The sequence below is a fragment of the Mus caroli genome, chromosome X (assembly GCF_900094665.2).
Source record: "Mus caroli chromosome X, CAROLI_EIJ_v1.1, whole genome shotgun sequence".
Taxonomy (NCBI): Eukaryota; Metazoa; Chordata; class Mammalia; order Rodentia; family Muridae; genus Mus; species Mus caroli.
Genome location: NC_034589.1, coordinates 95,728,002 through 95,732,817, shown reverse-complemented (window position 1 = coordinate 95,732,817; position 4,816 = coordinate 95,728,002).

The following is a 4,816-nucleotide window of genomic DNA, read 5'->3' as shown; positions in this document are numbered from 1 at the left end:
TGTGTGGCCCTGGCTGTCTTGGAAGTCACTTTGTAGACCAGGCTGGCCTTGAACTCAGAAATCCGCCTGCCTCTGCCTCCCAAGTGCTGGGATCAAAGGCGTGCGCCACCACCGCCACAAAGGAGTCTTATATGAAAGTATTAAATACTATACACCGCAGAACATTCTCAGCACACAGAGCAGAGAGACAGGAGGATCCGACCAAGGCCAGACTCTGCTACGTGAGACCTTATCTTTTAATTTAATTTATTAACTTTGACTAAAGTGTATTTGTGTCGTCTGTGTCTCTGTGGGTCTGTGCATGTTATTACAGTGGTGACTCACAACTGTCCTGTCTATGACTCATTTCCAGAGGATTCTGATGCTCTTCTGGCCTCCAAGGGCACCAGGCATGCACATGGTGCACAGACAGGCATGGGAGCCAAACACTCCTACACATTGCAAGTCTAAATAAGTAAAGAGAGTTGAATATTTTAAAGTACCAAAATGATGCAGGTAATCCTCTAGAAAATGCCTATTTTGAGTGCTGATGTTTCTTACAAACTCCAGTGTTCCTTACCAGTAAGTACCTCCTTGCCTTTCTGTTCCCATATGCCAATTTTCTCAAGCCCATTTCTAAAATAGCATTCTCATGACAATATTCAAATAATATTAGTTCCCATTTATTGTTTTTCTGTTTTGTTTGTTCTTGCTTTTTTGAGACAGGGTCTCTTTATTACATAGCTCTGGCAGTCCCAGACCTCATTACATAGACCAGGCTGTCCTTAAACTCACAAAGCTAGCACACGCTGATCAAAAGCTCACAGAGCTCCACCTGTTTCAGCTTCCTGAATCCTGAAACAAAAGACAACACTGGGCTTGTTCTCCTGTGCTTTTTAAGGTCTTAACTTTCAGGGCTCAAGGTGAGCTCGGTGTCTCGGAGAGTACTTGCTTAGCACATGCAAGACCTCAGTTTTAATTCAAGGCATAAGGGGCTAGATAGATGGCTCAGCAACTCCGAGCACTGGCTGCTCTGGCAAAGAAGCCAAGTTTGCTTCCCAACGCCCACATGCTATCTCACAACTGTCTGGAATTCCAGTTCTTCTAGCCTCTGATATCACATACACATGTGGGTGGGTCACAGACATACATGTAGCCAAAACATTAATAGACATAAAATTAAATAAATATTGAAAATAAAATTTAAAGTCTTAAAAAAATTAAACAAAGGCTAGGTGTGGTGACTCAGGCCTTTAATCCTAGCACTAGGAGGCAAAGACAGGTTGATCTCTGTGAGTTCAAGGCTAGCCTGGCCTACAAATCAAGTTCCAGGACAGCCAGGGCTGTTAACACAGTGAACTCCTATCTCAAATGAATGAATGAATGAATGAATGAAATCCCAGGCATAAGAAGAAAGAGTACTTGCTAGGTGGTGGTAAGAAGGTAGTCATATTATATATGCTATCTTGGTTATGTTTCTTCATCTCAATATAGAACCTGAAGATGCCACCTCCTGTAACCAGGCAGTACCCCCATGGAGAGATAAGGACACCAACCCACCCACAAAACTTTTGATCCAAAATTTGTCCTGTCTACAAAGAATGCAGGGAGTTGCCGGGCAGAGAAACCATGTCTTGAAAAACTACCCCCCCCCAAAAAAAAAGAAATGTAGGGACAAAGATGGAGTGGAGACTGAGGGAATGGCCAACCAATAACAGCCCAATTTGAGACCCATCCCATGGGCAAGCACCAATCCCTAACACTATTAATGATACTCTGTTATGCTTGTAGGCAGGAGCCTAGCATGACTGTCCTCTGAGAGGCTCTACCAAGCAGCTGACTGAAACAGGTACAGACACCCACAGCCAAACATTGGGTGGAGCTTGGGTACTCTTATGGAAGAAGGATTGAGGGCCCCAAAGGGGATAGAAATTCTACAGGAAGACCAAGAGTCAACTACCCTGGACCCTTAGGTGCTCTCAGAGACTGAACCACCTACCAAAGAGCATACATGGGCTAGAACTAGGTGCCTCCTCCACATATGTAGTAGATGTGCAGTTTGGTCTCCCAACAACTGTAACAGGGGCTGTCCCTAAAGCTGTTGCCTGTCTGTGGAATCAGTTCCCCTCATTGGACTGTCTTGTCTGGCCTCAGTGGGAGAGGATGCACCTAGCCCTGCAAAGACTTGATGTGCCAGATTGGGGGGGAATACCCAAGGGCCTCCACCCTCTCAGAGGAGAAAGAGAGAATGGGAGGAGGAGCTGTATGTGGGGGTACTGGGAGGATGGGGGTACTGGGAGGACGGGGAAGCAATCAGGATGTAAAGTGAATAAATAAATTAATGAATGGAGAAAAATAACAGCAGGGTGGTGGCGAATACATTTAATCCCAGCACTAGGAGACAGAGGGAGGTGGATCTCTGAGTTCCAGGTCAACTTGGTCTACAAAGCAAGTCCAGGACGGCCGGAGCTACACAGAGAACCCCTATTTCAAAAAGCAAACAAACAAACTACTAGTCTCCTTACGATTTCAACTTGAAATCTTAGAAACATCATATATATTTTTTCATCCTTTCACATAAAAGTCATCTCCAGGGACTAGGAAGATACTCTGCAGGTAAAAGCACTCATCATTCAAGCCTAAGGAACTGAGTTTAGTCCTTAGGATCCACAAGCTGGAAAAAGAAAACCAACTCCACAAAGATGACTTTTGAACTGCACATGTGAGCCATGGTGTTCACATGACTATGTATGGGTGCACATACATATATACTTCAACATGCAGGAATTTCTTTTCTTTTCTTAAAACCCAGAGCCTCCCACAGGTGCAGCTATACTACAGCACTCAGTGCACACTGCGTTATACCTCCAGGCCTAGGATTTCCTTCTCTGTTATTACTCTACAAACCCCTTCCCACCTTTACTTTTCTGAGACAGGGTTTCATTGTGTAGGCTCCACAGGCCTGGAACTCCCTATGTAGACCAGGCTAGCCTCAAACTCACAGAGATCTACCTACTCTGCCTCCCAGAGTGCTGGGGTTAAAGACCTGGCTCTCGAAGGTCTCATGAAATCCAGGCTGACCTGGATCCTCTTGTCTCAGCCTCTTGAGTAGCTAGGACAACAGCAAACATTCCAGGACCTGGCTCCTACCCATTCTTTGTCAGCTCAACTGAGATCACTCATTCAGCAAACATTTATTGATCACGAATTATATATGCTAGGTCAAATTTGGTCCTGGGTATATTGCATTAATATAACATTTTATTTTAGTGGAAAATAAATAATAAGATAACATTAACAATGCGAACATTTAGATGTGTGCCCTGTACCAGGCTCTGCCTATGCTGAGGGGTTTAATACTTCTAATGAACTTATGATGAAGTGGGTTTGTTGTTGTTGTTGTTTTTGATGAAGTGTTATTATTTCAGTTTCACACTTAGGTGTACTGAGGCATGCAGCTCCTAAATACTTTAAGGCCATAGAGCTCTATGACAACTTGAATTCAACTTGATGTCACAGTGTCCCCTTCCTTCTGTTCTACTGCTTCTCACTTAAGGGAACTTAAGCTGACAAGGGTCATGGGAAAAAGGCTAATGCCAACATAACTGGACACTAGGTGTTGATTTAGAGACTGTCTAGATGGCCTTTCTGTGCCAGGTGCTGTGGCACAGGCCTGTAATGTAACACTCCAGAGGGCTCCGAGTTCAAGGCCACCCTAGGCTTTGAGTAACTGAGATTACAGGCCTGCACACCACCATATGCAGACTGATCTATCTGTCTATCTATCTGTCTGTCTGTCTAACAGGGTCTATGTAACCCTGGCTTTCCTGAAACTCACTATGTACACTAGGTTGCTCTACAGAGCTGCCTGGTTCTATCTCCTTAGTGCTGGGATTAAAGGCTTTTGCCACCACGACTTGCTCCACACCTAGATTTCTTTTCTTTTCTTCTTTTTTTTTTTCCTTTTTTTTTTTGTTGTTGTTATTGTTGTTTTGTTTTATTTGTTTTGAGACAGGGTTTTCTGTGTAACAGTTCTGGCTGACCTGGAACTCACTTTGTAGATTAGGCTGTCCTCAAACTCACAGCAATCTGATTACCTCTGCCTCCTGAGTATAGACTTAAAAAAAAAAAAAACTGGTAATATTCTAATTTGTTGGAATACTTTTGCGAAAAGACACAAATGGTATTTTGCTGTATAGTTCCCCGGGAAAGATAGGTTAATGGTGGATTCTTACCTTTTATTGGCCAGTTCTCAACTAATTCCTTATCATAAGAGGTCATCTGAAATCTAGACAGAAATTAATCTAGACAGGAGGTACAGATAGTACAGAGATGCTAGAGACCGAACTGTGCCGTGTTCAAGAACAGAGGAGAGGGCTGCAGTGATGGCTCAACCATTAAGAGCGCCTGCTGATCTTGAGTGGATGTAAGATCTATTCCCAGTACCCACAACAGGTGGATCATAACTGCCTGGAACTCCAGCTCTAGAGGGGTCTCCCATTTCTCACATCCAAGCTTGCCTAAACTGCACACACACAAAAATCAAAACAACAACAAAAAAAAGGTCTTATGTACAAAAGAACAGAGAACACCACGTTACTCCTTCACTTCCACCTACGGAGCTTTCTCTCAAGTTCATCCACATTCCTTCCATTCTCCTCAGCAGAGCTACTTAGTCTAGACCATGCCTTGTTTTAATCCAGACATAATAGTACACACTGGTGGTCCCAGGTGAGAGTGCTGCAAAGCAGCTAAACTCAAATCTTTTTTTTTTTTTTTTTTTTTTTTTTTTTTTTTTTTAAAAATGATTTTTTTTATTTGCTTAAAATTCTCTTAA